Below are 17,222 nucleotides of genomic sequence, written 5' to 3' on the forward strand. Positions count from 1 at the left end.
AGGTTTTTGTTTGTTTGTTACTCTAGGCAGTTGATTAGCATGGAAAGGCAGAGATAGCACAGAAATAATGCAATGCCAGATCTCGCTATATCACTTTTCTTTGTAGAGAAGGAAATTAATTGTACTTTGCAGTGTAAATATACACGAGAAATAAGTGAAAAAAAGCCTACCTATTTGAGGTAACCTTGCAAGAAGGCATCTGTTGTTCCCTCCATCAGCAGCGCTGCTCAGCAAATGACTTATACTATAGTAGACAAACCTGGTGGAGACAGAGTCATGGATGAATGCTGCAAGGTCTGCAGTCTCTTGGCCAGCCAGAGGTGATTAACAGCAACACAGACTTGTGTACTGTTCCTTAAAAGCTGTTACAGAAAGGCAGGCTGGGCAAGACAGAGATGATTGCAGGAAGTGGCTAAGTGGAGGCATCCAGCATTTGGACAAGGCTCTCTGCTAATGTCATCATGAGAAGGAAGCAATTGCCTGTGGTGTCTTACTATTACACAGGCCATCATTTATCCCACAGCACTGATGGATTCAGGAGGGAATATTCAATGTTCTTTGAGGTATATCTTCTGATGTTTTGTGTCTGACTTGCAGCGGCAAATTACAATTCACAAGTGCCATTGAGGAAGAAGGGCAATTACTAAATTCTTTACCCCTTCTTAGAATCAAATCTACTAAAATGAAAGCGTTCAAGCAATGATTCACCCCAGCCACCCTATGAATATATATTAATATATGCAAATAAATGAATGTATTAAAATGTATTTGGTACCGTTTCCCTAAGCATTCCAGTAAATCATGTCCTACATGTGTTCTTCAATGTACAATCACATCAGCCACCTAAGAGACTAAATGATTACTTAAAAGTGATAGATACTTTGCTGACTCATTCAGCAAGACTTCTTCACTTTACAATCAGCCTAGTATAAGGTAGAGAATCATATCAGGTCATCAAGCCCATCTTGTAAACCCTACAAAGAAGGAATTAGTCACTGGAGGACATACCTGATATCAGTTGACTACTGAATTGATGAGTAAACCAAGAACATCAACTTTCTACTAGAAATAACAGACATCACTAATGCTGTTAATATATTAATTGGACACAGGAATCATAGACTCATAGAATGGCTTAGGATAGAAGAGACCTTAAAGACCATTGAGCTCCAACCACCCTGCCATGGGCAGGAAGCTTGGAATTGAAAATTCTTGCACAATGATTTTTATTCCAGCAAGTAATTACTGAATATTTGAGTACTTCTTCCCAACATTTTGTTTAACCCCGAAACATTTTTTGCTTCACATGACTTTGTCATTACTTGGCTTTCTTTCAGGAGAAGGGACACAACAAAAAGACCAATGCTGTTAATCATACAATGAAATGAATGAATATTTTTGAAATATGAATGTAATAGAAGCATGCCATTTCAAACCATTTTTTGTAGTTATACACTGTGTAGGTTATTTTGCTTTGTACAGTGACTTTTGGTGAAAGTGCAAGAAAATAACCACATATACAACCATGGAGATATATACTAATATTTTTTTACTTTCTTTCATGCTCTAGTGAAAGAACAAGGAGGAAAAACACTGTAATTTTGTCATTGAAAGGAAATGGATGGAAATAACAGATCAAAAGCAGATTACTGGAAATGCTGTGAAGATTCACAGAAAACCGCAGACTCAGAAATGAACTCTTTCTGCTGTTGAAGTTCCAGACACAAATCAGTTAATATGAGCATTTTGTAAATGTAATTTTTCTAATGCCACTCCAGAAGTGAAGACCTGAAAAAAAAAATTATCTGGATTTTTTTTATTTATTTTCAAAAAAATCTAGCTCTCCATCCCAGTTCTACTGGGATCACATCTCAGCTGTTTTGGGTTGTATCCAGCCATTAAATACATGAATGTTTGAATCCACATTTATGCCCGTGTTTGCTTTCTCAGCTTGCCACTCTGTACTTTACTTTGCCAGGCCATCCAGGATTGGTCTATGGCCCATGCGTCGTGCTTGGACAGAGTGGTCCCACAGCAAATGTGGCCTGAAGCAATAGCCTACAGTGTGTTTCAGCTTTGGAAGACCACCAGAAACGAAATTTATTTATGGACTGTGGTAGCAATCTGCTCAATTCTCTGATGGTATCTTCTCACGGCCGTTGCAATTCAAAGACATCAAGTATTCTGAGAGCCTTTCTTTTTATACCACGAAGTATTCTCTCCTCCCACAAACCTTTGTCTTTACACTATGTTTTTTTCCTCTTCCACTGATGTGGCAAGTTGCTTACAGATCAAAATTTTTGACACCTCTTTTGAAAGTTACTTGAGAAGATATGGCCCCTCACACATAGGGCAGAAGACATCAGTCCCAGCACTTCCATCATCTTCCATGGTCCATCTTAAGGCCTTGACTCACTTACTGGGTTATCTACTGGGATGCTTACTAGAGCTGAGAGGTTAATCATTACACTTTACTTTCAAAATATGGCTTCCTCTGATGAGTGTTTCCTCAAAATCCAGAAAAATCAGGCCTTCCAGTTCAGTTCAGCTGGGACCACATCCACTGGGGAACGTGAGCAGCTCCTCTGCACTGGGTCACTCTTACTGTCCCTGGTTGAGCAATGCCATGGTTTGAGTGATCTGTACTGGAGCAGAGGTAACTGGCATCGGGGAGGAAAGAGCCAGACATGGTGGAGGTGGGCTGTACAATGCTTGCTCAAGGAAGGAGAATGGAGACAACCAGAAATGGTCAACCCAAACCATTCCTGATTGTAGGAAGGAAGGAGAGGAAAAAAAGACACACGTGGAAACATTAACTTTCCCACACAGAGCAAAAGTGTTCTATATTGGAAACAGTTTTTTCTTTTTTGGGGCAGCTTTGGGCAGAGTAGGCCCAGTACTTTGAATCAGATGGTGATTTTTGCTACAGCACCACCACCCTCAAAGAGTTAAACAAACATCTCTTTTCATTGGAAGGAAATACACAGGGTACTTTATACAACTGCTAAACATGGGAACAGTTACCAAAGAACTGGACAAAGCACAGGAAAACTTCAGCAGAAACCTGTGTTAATTTTATACAGTCAGATACCTAAAGTCTCTCCTACAAGCTGGCTAGCTCCCTGTTTTCCACGCAGGACCTACACATGCACCGTGAATTAGGCTCAGTGCTTCGTGGCTGTCTTCTATCTTTGAGCTTGGTAATTCTCCCATCTCTGATTCTCCTTCTCTGTAGGAACTGGCAGCCTGCTTGGGTTTAAAGAAAAGCAATGGCGGTGATTTTGAATTTTTGGCTTTGTTGAGCTTTAAAGCTTTAACTGCTCAATCATGGATTTCAGATCTCCCTATCTAATCTTCAGCCACAACAACAGAAGGCATGAAGGAAACAAGTTACAGTCAATCCACTGTCTCACAATATGAGAAGTGGTTGTTCCTCAGAGTCCTATGAATCCCAAGATTCCCCTGATTAACATTTGAGAAACTTAACAGTGGCAGTTACATATCGCAGCTGTTCTATTGTGGCATAGAAACAAATAGGTATTTCCAGGTTCCACAGATGATCTCTGGGGACATTATATAAAAGAGTCAAGATACCTGTCTTCTGATTAGATGTTTATCTCTCCTTTCTCCTTCATAAATATGGCAGACACCGGTCTTCCTGACTATGTTAATTTACTTCCAGATGAGAACTCAATCTCAGGATCATGGATTCAATTCACATGTAGGCTTTCTGTTCTTCAGGCTCTTGCTCCATGCTACTGTGGAAGTTTTTTTTTTGTTTGTTTTGTTTTTTAAAAACAGCAAAATGTGCCTTTTGCAATAAAAGAGAAAGTCTGGAACCTCCAAGAGTGAAATCAGCATTAGGAACTACCTGAAGCCACAGATGTCTTAACACCAAAATCCTGGGCTTTATTGTGAAAGTTTGTTTCTTTTCCCTTAGCCATCTGGGCTCAGAGTGCTACTAAAAAATAAAAAATAAAATAAAAAAAATCTATAATTCTTCCAACATGACTTCTGACAGGCTTTGGCATGTTACTCCTGGATGACATCCCTGCTTCCTGAGACATATTCTGGTTCTGACGAGGTTCCTAACTCCATCCAGTGTGAGGATGCTACCCTGTACCCTGACGGTAGGGTGTCTTGTCCTCTTCTGAACACTGTAGGGATAGAGTTTCACAGGTTTTGAGAACATTTACATCCCTCCTGCAGTATCAGGTCAAGCACATTCTTGCTAGAAATACTGTGAATGGTAATAGCATTGACCATATAATAGCAATAAGTGCTTTTGACTTTGAGATTTGTTTTCTTATTCATTAACATTCCTGCTGCATTAAAGTAGTAAAGACAGCACAAAATCTTTCACTGTTCTATTTGTTTCTTTCTTTTAAACAGAATCAGCCAGATTGCAGTCTCAAAGGAACTGGAACATCATCCTTATGGGAAATTCTTGTATTGTTAACTCTTCATTATACAAATGAAGAGTGTGGAGTTCTGGGGAGTGTAGTGCAGAGATACTGGAGTTGCTTGACAAGAATTAGGCTGAATCCAGGAGATCTGTTGGATGTGACCATGCTCTGGTTGTACAAAGGAAAAAAAAAATATGCTACCACGACTCTCCAAGTAACAGAAATTGAGCACAGGCAGATCTGAACGTCTATCTTCAGTTTGCCAGGGTGTACCTGTGCATGCAAATCACATGGAAGACAAATGATGTTTTCTCTGGCTCTGCAGGCAGGCAGGCCTGCCCAGGGTGACAAGGATCCATCTTGCTGGCTGGTGGGAGAAGAAGGGCCTTGCAATGCTTCCATGGCTAGGGCTGCCCTGCTGCTTCAGACATGTGCACACACTGGGACACAAGAAACACTTGGCACAATCACACCTGAGCCACCAGCTGTCTGTGCCAGCAGCAGCCAGAGCTGCTCTTTGCTCACATGTGAGCATGGCCACATTCTGCAGCCCATTCCCTCAGTCTCCCCAGCATCCATGTCTGTCAGCTATTAGATACTGCTTCACCAAGAAAACAAACCTTCCAAGTCCCCAGCCCCTTAAATCCTAGGTTTTAAATTTTTTGGCTATACAAATTACAGCCAGCATAAAGAGAGATCTTTGGGAAAGAAATACATGTAGAGCGACGCTGACATTGATGAGTCTTTATCATACACATCTGTGTGCATCAGAAAATATAAAGAATGAGGAAAAAAGTAAAAGGCAAAAGTCTATGAGAATCATTAATCAATGATAGGGAACAGAAAGATATAAGATGAATCAAAAAGCAGAGTAATGACTTGCACTTTATCACTTAAGACTGGAATATCACTGAATAGGAAAAGAAAATAAAGGATCGTATCAGCACAGTTGATTCCCTCTGTCAGAAGCTGCGAAGAGCGAATAAGGGTTGTTTCTGTGTCAGGAAAACAGAGCTGTTACACCCAGCTGCCAGGCTGCAATGTGGGCAGCAGAAGTCTCTTAGCATGTGCAGGTTTCAATAGTGGTGTGGTACCCAAGACAAAATCCCAAAGTGATAGCTATTGTTCTGAGTTTTCCATAATGTAATCATTGTCAGCTGAGATCAAACTGAAATGATGTGTGGCCCAAAATACTGGTGTTTCAAGAAAAGAATTTTAATCAAAGCTTTGCAAAGTTATGCAAGGGAATTAAAATGGATGAAATGTGTGTCAGAATCCCTCAGACCACTGTGAAGAAGCTTCCAGCAAATTGATATTTCCGACTAGCTGGCAGATTGCTAATAGAATTATGCATTTCATAGGCAGAGATGGACCATTGTGTTCCTTTGTTTATGACTTCCTGCATAACGTAGCTGCAAACTTTAGAATCAAAGAATCACAGGTGTAGGGAGTTGGGAAAGGAAGGCAAGTGACAAGCATGGTAGAACCAGGATCTGCTGGTTAAACTGGAGAGCAAGAAGAAAATGCACAGGCAGTAGAAGAAGGGACAGGTAACCTGGGAGGAGTATATGGATGCTGCTAGGCTGTATAGGGAGGGGGTCAGAAAGGCCAAGGCCCACCTGGAACTGGACTTGGCAAGGGGAGCAAAGAATAAGAAAAGTTTATCTATAGATATATCAACTGGAAGAGGAAAGACCAGGAAGGCATACCCTCCTCCCTAGTGAGCAACACGGGCAAGCTAGTAACAATGGACAAGGAGAAGACTGAAATACTCAATAACTTTTTTGCCTCAGTCTTCACTGGTGACTGCTCTACAGACAGCCCTTGAGCAAATGGCTTGGAAGGTGGGAACTGAGGGGAGCAATGTCCCTCCTGCTGTAAGTGAAGATCAGGTTCATGATCATCTGAGGAACCTGAACATCCACAAGTCTATGGGTCACAATGAGATGCATAACAGAGTCATTAAGGAATTCGCTGATGTAGTTGCCAAGCCACTCTTGATGTTATTTGTAAAATCATGACAGTCAGGTGAAGTCCCTGATGGCTGGAAAAAAGGCAACATCAAGAAGGATAGAAAGGATGACCCAGAGAACTGCTGATCAGTCTCACCTCTGTGCTGGGAAAGATCCTGGAAGATATGTACTTTTACAACCTTAAATTTTCAAACTTCTGTCTACGGACATACTGGCAGAATAGAAAGAGGGAAAACAGATGCACACATGAACACTATCTAGTATCTTCCACAGCTGAAAGAAGGTATAATGCAAGGAGTGGTCCAAATGCTCTGTTTTCAGCATGCTTAAATAATGTCCTTACTCCATGCATTTTTTTTCCCCATGGAATTTTTCTAAAACTTTGGCAATATACAAGAAGGAAAAAAGATATATATCTATACATTTTTAATTAACTTCTTTACTGAATTTCTAAATAAACTGATTAACCAGTTCAGTGTTTATTCTGTTATTTCCCCTTCCTTGCACTTCATTCTCCAGGCTTTTCCTGCAAAACTTGTCAAAGTCCACATGTAAAAGCAATTCCACATTAACAAATATCGATTTTTGGTATTATTAAAAGCAGGAGATTTTTTAATTTTTTTTTTAGAAAATCACGCAGTCTTAAAACATCAAGTGGATGTTCTCTAGATGGAGAAATCAGTACATTTCTAATGCATTAATTTGAACCATTTACTGCCTCATTAAATGAAGGATACATACTTTGTCAAGTTGACAATGTTCATTTCAAATTTCTCCCTATTAGACAGTATCACCTGTCTGTAATAAGGCATTTAGATTAAATGCCTTTATTTACTGAAAAAATGAACCTTGTGCTGTGAGAAATCTTCATCCTCTCCATATACTTGAAGACAGCAATCAAGGCACAGTCATTTGTCTATAAAAAGTAACATTTCAAGTATGTTAACACTGCACATTGTTGTATCTGATAACTTAATTGGTGGTGTTCTATTCCTACAGATAGATTTCTTCTCTCATAGAAAAGTTCTCTTTTTTTTTTTTTGCCTCCTATGCAGAGGTTTACTAAGGAAAAATGGTAAAGATACCTTATTAGTGCATCATTGTACCTTGTCTTTCAATGTCAGCAGACACTGAAAACTGGCTTTTGTTAAGAACCTTATGGGTGATATTTCTCAGTCTATAAGCAAAGCCTTCCTACCTAGGATACATGTTATGAGAACAAAATAATACTTACTCTGTATTTGTTTTATTTCTGTCTGGAAAATACTTAGAGCAATCGGAAAATAAAACCTGCCAGTGATAAGCCCTTATCTGGCAAGGCTAGCCCTCATCATGTCCTCTGGTAAGGAAGGCAATCAGAGAGGGGGATTTCAATCTCAGAATACCCAAGGAAAATCTTTCAAAAAGGTGTAATTCAAGTGCAGACCTTCAGTTTCTCATACAAGTTAAGAACATAGTTTATTGCCCAGGGTAGTTTAACTCCTTTGTTTTAAGGGAAGACCCAGTCATACAAATGCTGTGAAGCAGCTCTTTATGGGAAGAAGTAGTAAATATTGAGATGCAGCTGAATGTCCCTGTTTGGGGATGCCTAGAAACTAGAAATTAACAGGAACAAACCTGCACTGCATGCATGTCTCCCTACAGGAAAGCCCTTGTTTATGTAAATATCCATTTCTAACAATTTGCAAGCAGCTGCTAACCACAAGAGTTTTAAGTGCCACTGTGCTATTTCAATTACTAATCTCTGCTTTGTCCCTGCCTCTCTATGGACATGCTCTAAATTATTATAATTTGTTGTGATGGACAGCATTAGAATGGCATCCATTAACTCTGCTATAGTTGAGAGACCCTCCTAATGTCTATTAATAATCCTTATGGATAATGGCAATGGTGGGAGGGACACCATCATTTTTCCACTGTGATCAGAAATTCAAGCGACTGAGTTCTGAATAACTGCTCCTTATTTCCTTCTCTTTTCTGGACATAAATATTGAGATGTGGAAGTAAGACTCAGCCACGCTAAAATGGGTACGATAGAGTCTGCAATATTTTGTTGTTTTAAAACCTAGCATTTAGCAGATATGGAGTTCCATGTGTGCTCAGTGCAGATTCTTGGTACTTCCTTTCAAATGTTAAAAAAGAGTAAGCTGCATTTAAAAAGGTAACAGAAGGCTCATTATACAGTGAGTGGCAACTGGGCAAATGGCAGAGGAAACTGCTTCTCTGTGACCCTGCTGACCCCTCCAAGCTGCAGCAATCAATGGGATAATCAAACCAATTAAGGGATACGAAGGAGTTTAGAGAGGCTGAAAATGGAACTAAGGGATGCAGTCATTGGTTTATTGTCACAGAATAATTCCAGATAATAGCTTTATAATTCTATTGTTTGCCACAGGGTTCTTTTTCTTCTATAAACCAACTAAATAGAAGTCCCTCTTCTGATGCAGGTATGTTATGTAGTTATCCTTGGGACAGGTACTTCTGTCCTCCTTGCTGTTTAAAATAGCAGAAGATTCATTGAGACAAAACACAAATGAGTGAAAATGGTTTATGCCTCAGTCAGTGAGAGCATCGTTCTCACTCCATTTATGTGTGGGCTGGAGGAGATGTAAATGTTTGAAAAACTGAAAGAAGTGTTCTTCTTGTTATCCTAGCATTAAATACCTTAGGCAATGGTCTGCTGAGAGATAATCCAGTCCTGAATCCACAGAGGGGAGCAGCAGACCCTGCCTCCAGCACCAGGCTGGATGTCACCTTCCTTCAGCTGCCCTGGCCTGCTGTCCTATCACAGGGCTTATTTTCTCTCAAAGGTATCCAAACAAGGTGTTTTCACTGTGAACCAGAGATGGTATTCTGCAGCAAAGCAGGTACCATTGTCTTAAAAATGTTGCACAAGACCAAGTGCTTATCAAGGATATGGGTCTAACATCCACTGCAGGCACACATGTATGGAGCTGTCCCCTTCACAGCGTGATTAAACAGGCCTAGCTGCCTTCACACAGCAGAAATTTTATCTCCAAAATAATGGTGTTACATAGATACACTCTTGACAGGAGAGGTCTCTACCTTGGTTTCATGGGTATTACAAGAGTAATACTCGCTTGCTGTCTAGGCAGGCCAAACATTACACAAGGCAGCTGCATTTCATCTCAGTTTGCTTTAAAATATCTCCAGGTTCAGGAGAAGCAGCTGAATCCCATATCTTAACACAGTGTTTTATAAAAACCTGTCCGAGTTGCTTATTGAGATCCTGAAGTCTTACCAAAACACATAAAAACTCTGCCTTGAAGGTCTAGGAAATATTTGAAATTACTTTGTCTACGAGTGAAGGGAAGTTCTGAAGATGGTATAGTTAATCTTTGTCAATGCTTTAAAGTGTGAATTAGATATATTACTAGAAGCAGTCATTGTACTCCAATGTTGTTCTCTTTAGCAGGAAAACAGCTACTTTAGAATAGTTTTAACTGACAATTGAAAGGGAAGCAAGCACCCGTGTATAGAGCACTACACTACTTAGATGTACAGTCAGCTGAGATGCATTTCCTCTTCTGTTCAGTGATTTATTTAACTGCGTGACTCTCCCAAAGCCAGACATAGAATTCCAGAGCAATTCCTTGACAAACTTCTCCTTAAGTAATTTCTTTACCATTCGCTAAATTACAACCATTCGTAGTTTCAGTTTGTTGGATCCAGTGAAACCACACAGCTGATAGCAAGGCAGAAGCTAAGTGGCACTGATGTTATGTTGAATTTTGGAAGCAACTTACTTGCATGGAAAACCCTCGCTGTTCTGTTCTGATTGTGGCATCAGGCTAACAAGACTGGACAGGCTGGCTCTGAACTTCATATTTTGCAAGGTTTCTGTTCAGAATATGCTAGTGCAACAAAAGAGCTAACATGGATGCCATATACTGGATGGGTTCACGGAGCCCTCGTGCATCATGCTGTTTGTAAAATGACAAATATATTGGGTCTTTTGTAACATGAAAGTGAACTAAAGAAAGTAAAATATCCCATATTCTCTAAATGTATGAAAAGGATTAAAGAAGCCTCTTGAAAGTAAACACCTTGAAAAATGGGGTTACATCTTGTTAAAACAGCTCAGAGTTACAACTTCATTCACTGATACTATATAAAATCAATAGGCATAGCATATTCCCAGTGATGAACTATTTACAATTTCCTACTAGATACTAATAATAGTATGCATTTTCTTCTAGTTAAAATGGTAATAGCTGTTCCTTTAAAACTATCTTAACACAAGATGGAGTTTCATATTAGTTAATATTTTCCATTTGCCTCTCACCCATTTATATGCTACCACTTAGTGGTGGTGGAGCATGACACTGCCAGATGTGCCCACAGAACCGAAATGAGGACACACCACCAGCAATAGCTGTGCATCCACTTGCTGACTTTACTATGTGTCCAGGAGGATGGAGGGGAAGCAGGAGAGCAGCTGTCTGCTGCCTGGCGGAGGCTTGCGGTGCAAAGCCTCAGGCATAGCATCCTGCTCATTTGGAGGGGCTTTGTCAGGAGACATTCCCTCAGGTGTAGACTGAACTTTTAAAAATTTGATTTCTTTATTGACAAAAGGATCTCAATCTTTACTATATTTAAATGTATTATTAGAATTCAACTAATTGCTCTGTGTGAGATTATTAAATTTCACCTTAGCCCAGTACAAGTTTTTTGGGAGAGCAGAAAAAATATACTTTCCCTTTCCCCCTGAAATGGGGGGATTACCAATATGATTGGCAAAAATGCTAAACACTGTGCCTTCACCTGTGTCTCAAAGCATTGTGGCAGCACCCAGAAAACTACTTTCTTGACTTTGCATATTGCTTTGTTGTGTGCATCCAGCCAGGAGGTACCATGGGGATGCGTACTAGGAAATAAGCCAAGGAACCATATGTAGAGAAAGGCAACAACAGATATAGCTACTTTAAACTAGTTTAGGATCATCCATAAAAGATAGAGGTCACAATTTGGCAATAAAGAAGGAATTGCTTACCACCTTCCCAGGGATCAGGGCTCCCCAAATGTTCCAATCAAGAGGCTCTCTAAGCAGACAATCTTCCCTCATTGCAGCCAGCCCTTAAATGAGGTTAGGGAGCCTGGCTCTACCCATTCTGGTTGCACAGGTGAATTGCTCCCAGGGCTGGCTACACCCCTTCACCAGGAGCTCAGTCTCTGGTTCAGGCCATGACTTTATTTCCCATATGCCATCTCACCACCTGCAGAGCTGTGTATTGCCTCATTGTGTGGTGCCCTTGGGAAGGAACAAACTCCTCAAAGGAGTTAGAACTAGATGATTTCTGAGGTGCCCTCTAGCCCCAAGCCATTCTATGATTCTAAGCTTTCTCCTTCCTCCCTAAAAGCCTCACATGTTGCACATGGCACAGGCCATGCAGAGGACAGGATGGGGCACCCCACTAAGGCAGCTCCCAGCAATTCAGCACTAGCTGCCTGCTGCGGGGACGCAGATGTGAGCAGCTGAAGCTCAGCAATCTGAACAGATTTGAAACCAGGCTTTATTTTTTAAATAGGGAAAGCAACAAGACATGGGAATAAATCATTACAGATGAAGTGTCCTTGCTGCCACCACCTGAAAATGTAAACAAATGTGGGGTTTATTTTTGAAATCTCTGCCTTGCTTCCTCCAGCTATTGTGGGTGTTATGACTGGATAGTGCAGTTATTAATGATGGGGGAATCTTTGTCCTTTGCAATAGCCATAGTCACACACAGGCAAGCACAGCAGCCTCTTGTGGCCCTTACAATATACTTACCTGTCACCCCCATAACACTAACTGGTGTGGGTGTACAGGGCTGCCACTTGCTCATCCAACATTGTTTTTCTTGACTTGAGCAAATAACCACATCTGTGGCATCAGGAAGAGCAGCATAGCAGCAGCACAGCTGAGGGTAAAGCAACAGTACTGGGCTCAGACACCCATAGCAGGTGGGTGAAGCACCTGAGCTGTGCCCACAGCGGCTGCTTAGCTTCACCCAGAGGGGAGTCAGTTTGCATGCACTCACATTGTGTGGTAAGTGGTGATGGTTTGCTTACATGGTGCTGATCAGATCCAGAGTGATGTTGTGGATACGTGCCTGCTAACATGGCACTACAATGGTCTTGTGAAGGAGAAATTTTGCTTATTACAGTGATCTGCTGTGCCCTCGAATGAGCAGGAAACCTCACACCTTGGAGTTCCTGGGCCAATAATGTAAACACCTTAATATGGGGTTGGGCCTAGCCAGTCTTGACAAGGTAGCAGGATCTGACTATTAAGATGTGGGACATGTGTAATTTTGGATCTCAGGACATATGGTTTAAGTCACACGTACAAAGAAAAATGTTTACATCAGAAAAACTAGAAATGCTGAAACACATGGAACACGATTTGTAACAACCTAAGAGAAAACAGTGCCTATTAGCAGTTCTTGTCTTCTCTTTAGCAAGACTAATATTAGACTTCATTTGTTTTCCAAATGACATTATTATTCAGTAAACAGAATATGAAGCCAAGGAACAAAAATTGTTCAGTTCCTGGCAAACTTTTTTCTCATCTTGCTCAATAATCACAATTATAATGATTTTATTCAGTCACATTAAATTTTTCCCTATGGTAAAATTAAAGGCAATGAGAAGTGAATGATCTGTTCCCTAAACGTGAAACTAAAAGCAATACATCTTGCTCCTACACTGAACAACCATATTTATGCTCCAGATAGTCAATGACTGAATCAAAAATGACTATTCTGATGAACTCTGGCATTCAGCTCTTCCTTTTCTTCTTGTTTAATAGCAGAACAAAATGTCAGTCTAACAAATTAAAACATCAAGGTCTATATCTATGAAGACCCCAGCATGTCAGAAAGATTGATACTAAATTGCTATATGCAAAGTTATCAATGTCATCTGAGAGATCAGGATCCAAGAATCAAATACGACACTGAACACATGGATATGTGCCCTGTTTTGTTCTGAACAGGGCCATTGTCTCTTTATATTTCTACCAGAATGAAGGAGACAAGCTTTAGGACTATGATATGAACATTTTGCTTAATCAGACACTCAAGTGAAAGCACTTGGAGCTTGAGGTTAGCAAGGAGAATGTAAACAGACAAACCAAAAGCTAACCATCAATTCACTATTGCCTGGTGAAACGTCTAGTGGGCAGCACCAGGTCATCTCTTGATAAATTTTTGACACTTTGCCTCAAACCTGGAAAACTGGAGGTAAGATAGGCTGCAATTACTCAGATAAAAAACCAGCAACCTTGGGAGATATGTGATTGATGTGCTGAGAGATGAGTGAGTGATGCATTTGTAAAATCACAGCTATTGTTTTATATTTGCTTGGCACTTGTGGAGGGTCATTCTTCTGGGTTTACACCTGTCACCTGCAGCAGACTGAGGACATTTCAGGGAAGAGAACTTAATAAATCTGCTAAACCTTTATGAATGTTAAAGGTTCTGTAATGACAGTGACAGCATTTACCTGAGGAATCTGAATTATTTTGGAGAAATGTTCACGTGGAATTTCTGGTTATGATGTTCAGCAACTCACCAAACCTAAAACATGTATGATTATGCTTGAATAATTTTTATTACTTTAATCAATGCTATGCTGTGTTCAAGGCAAAGCTCTTGGAGAAGGAATGTCCAGTCAGTATTTTGAAAGAAACGTTACTTGTATATAACTAACGTGGTAAGCAGCAAGAGTGTGTACCACTATTCAGGTTACTGTAGTACAGTTGTAAAGGCAGAAGCCTACTTGAGACCAAAGCAATACAGCTAGACATATGCTACACTGTGTTTGTCTCACCAGTAACATCTTCTATAGTAAGCTGAATCTTCCTCAAGTTTTGTCAGTGAGGTCCTTTTGGGGATTATCTTTTATTAGATTGGGAAAACTGATGGTGATTGCCTGGAGTGGCGTGAGACAGGCAGAATCACTGAGACGGCACGGAGGTACCGCCTTGCCACCAGCTCTCATGTCAGTGCCTGCAGTTGACCAAAGCAGCTCCTACAGTGTAGGTCTGAGACACCTACCTGTTCTGAAACGTGTGAGACAAGGAAAACACACCTAGCCTATAGCAGCTGAAATGCTGTAGGTAGGCCAAAGGAAATTAGAGACCAAAACTATCAAAAACTGCTGGGTCCTGGACAGTACTGAAAAATTGTTTGGTTTCTCTTAACTCTGCTGCCTGAGAATAAACATAAGCAAATAGTTATGTCTATTTCTATTTTCATTTGTCTTTTTTTTCAGCTGACAAAACCTCAGGAATCCATGTCTGTCTAGTTTATGCCCAATTATTTGGTTTTTCTTAGTAGTGGCTGAAGGAATGTGATCAATATTGAAGCCACATTCTTCAAAATAGAGGAGTTAGTCTTCTACTTCAACAAAGAACACTGGAGAAGCAGCATGTTTAAAAGAAATAAAAGGTCTTAAACAACTTATTTTCATGCTTATATATGCATAAGTATGTGGAGAATATATAAGAGCTTATTTTATACCCTCCATGGCTGTAGAACACCACATACTTCCTTGAAGGGAAAAATATGTCCTCTTTCCATGCCATGAATTTACCTCTTGAACTATGTGTGGAAGAACATTAAGATTTACAGAGTTATTATAACTGACAGCTTAAATTTCATAGGGATATGCATTTTAATTGATAACCATAAAGGGCAGTACAGGTTATCTTGCAACTATATTTGGAAATCATTTTCATAACATCACTTACTTCCTCTAGAAGTTATCTTTAACAAAAAAAACCTCTTTGCTGATACTGTTAAATAGACTTTATCTGAAAGTGACCCTATTTTGTCTTTCTGCGTCTTTATCTTATATGTGATGCAGCAAGAATGGGAACTCAATTACTTCCCACAGATCCTTTTGTATCATATAAATTGGGTGGATTTTCTATCCCCAGATAGACTAGTCCAAGCATATTGCCTTTGCTATGACATACTGAAACCCGTGCTCAGACAAAGGCAGGCGTGTAATGATGTCCTCCAGCAGCTGACTGCAAAGAATTGTGACTATCAGAATGCTGATATTTTTTTCTCCCAGTTTTGGAAAATTGAGATTTTGTGGGAGACGTGCATTGACAGAGAAAAAAAACAAAACAGTATTGTTCTGTCACTTATTACAAATGATAGAGACTCGTTCTCAACATGAAAATGGAAGAAAAATAATGTAGTTTTTGTCTTGCAAGACTGGCTCTTGTCTCTGCCCATGCCACAGGCTAGAGCCCACCTCCATCCATCAGCAGAGCAGCTTGCCTCCTCACACACAACTCCAGGCATCTGCAGTCTGAATGATGGCATTCTGAGAAGCAGCGATATAAACATCTCCATGGACTGTGGAAGAGCATCAGCATTTCAGGCAAACATAACATCCTAGAAAGCTATTTGACTGGCAGCTTGGGCATCTCTATCTGCACACTCCTCCTGTCACACTCCTCACTTACTAAAAGATGTCAGCTGTCCATAGGCAACATAGGCGACTTTAGTTTTGGTACCTCATACCTTATGAATGGTTTTCTATCCCACCAATGTTCTGTCCAAATGATTTATTCATGTGGGGCATCAGCAGACAGACTGCATTGTTGGACCTTTTTCTCCTCTATTCTAAGGAGGACAGGAGAATTTGTACTACTTTCTGCACAATATTTTTTCTTTTTCAGTACGATAGTTTAATTAGTTAATAATATAGTTTAATTAATTAATTAGTTAGTTTTATTAATTAACTATCATATCAAATTGCTAACAAAGAACAAATGAGTGTGAGGGAGTGTATCTGTACTGTGCATGAAAGGAAAAATTTTTGAATTAGTCAGAAGATGTGAAATGAGAACAGTGAGGGAAGAGCTAGTGGACTTCAGATGAAATATATTGTAGGCTTGAAGGAAATCATAGAATCATAGAATCATAGAATTAGCTAGGCTGGAAAAGATCTACAAGATCATCCAGTCCAACCATCCACCTACCACCAATAACCCCACTAAACCATGTCTCTCAATGCTATATCTAAATGTTTCTTGAACACCTCCAGGGATGGTGACTCAAGCACCTCCCTGGGCAGCCCATTCCAGTGCCTGACCACTCCTTCAGAAAAGTAGTATTTTCTAATGTCCAGCCTAAATCTCCCCTGGCACAACTTGAGGCCATTCCCCCTTGTCCTGTCACTAGTTACAAGAGAGAAGAGGCTGACCCCCAGCTCACTGCAACCTCCCTTCAGGTAGTTATAGAGAGTGATAAGGTCCCCCCTGAGCCTCCTCTTCTCCTGTGCTCCAGACCCCTTACCAGGGGGGAGATTGTTTTTTTCCCTGGTGTACAGTAAAGCTCTGTAACTCTCTGCTGCAGAGTTAGAATCATAGAATTGCTCAGGTTGGAAAGGACCTTCAAGATCATTGAGTCCAACCGCAACCTAACCATACTGCTGTAACAACCCACCGCTACATCATGTCCCTGAGCACCACATCCAAACGGTTTTTAAACACATTCAGGGATGGTGACTCAACTACCTCCCTGGGGAGCCTGTTCCAGTGCTTAACAACCCTTTCTGGAAAGAAGTTTTTCCTGATATCTAACCTAAACCTCCCCTGGTGCAACTTGAGGCCATTTCCCCTTGTCCTGTCACCTGTCACCACTGAGAAGAGACCAGCACCGCCCTCACTGCAATCACCTTTCAGGTATTTGAAGAGAGCAATGAGGTCTCCCCTCAGCCTCCTCTTCCCCAGACTGAACAGCCCCAGTTCCTTTAGTCTCTCCCCATAAGGCATATTCTCCAAGCCCTTCACCAGCCTTGTTGCCCTTCTTTGGACCTG

The 17,222-nt window shown here is 40.6% G+C and overlaps 1 long non-coding RNA gene across 1 annotated transcript; it reads right to left on the reverse strand.

The window, feature by feature from the left end:
• Nucleotides 2,455–11,539, reverse strand: LOC110395145. Its single transcript, XR_002436190.1, has 2 exons — nucleotides 11,394–11,539; nucleotides 2,455–4,157 (listed from the first exon to the last, which is right to left on the reverse strand). It is a non-coding gene; the product is annotated as an uncharacterized LOC110395145 (long non-coding RNA).

Source organism: Numida meleagris, chromosome 2 (genome assembly GCF_002078875.1).
Source record: "Numida meleagris isolate 19003 breed g44 Domestic line chromosome 2, NumMel1.0, whole genome shotgun sequence".
NCBI classification, from domain to species: Eukaryota; Metazoa; Chordata; class Aves; order Galliformes; family Numididae; genus Numida; species Numida meleagris.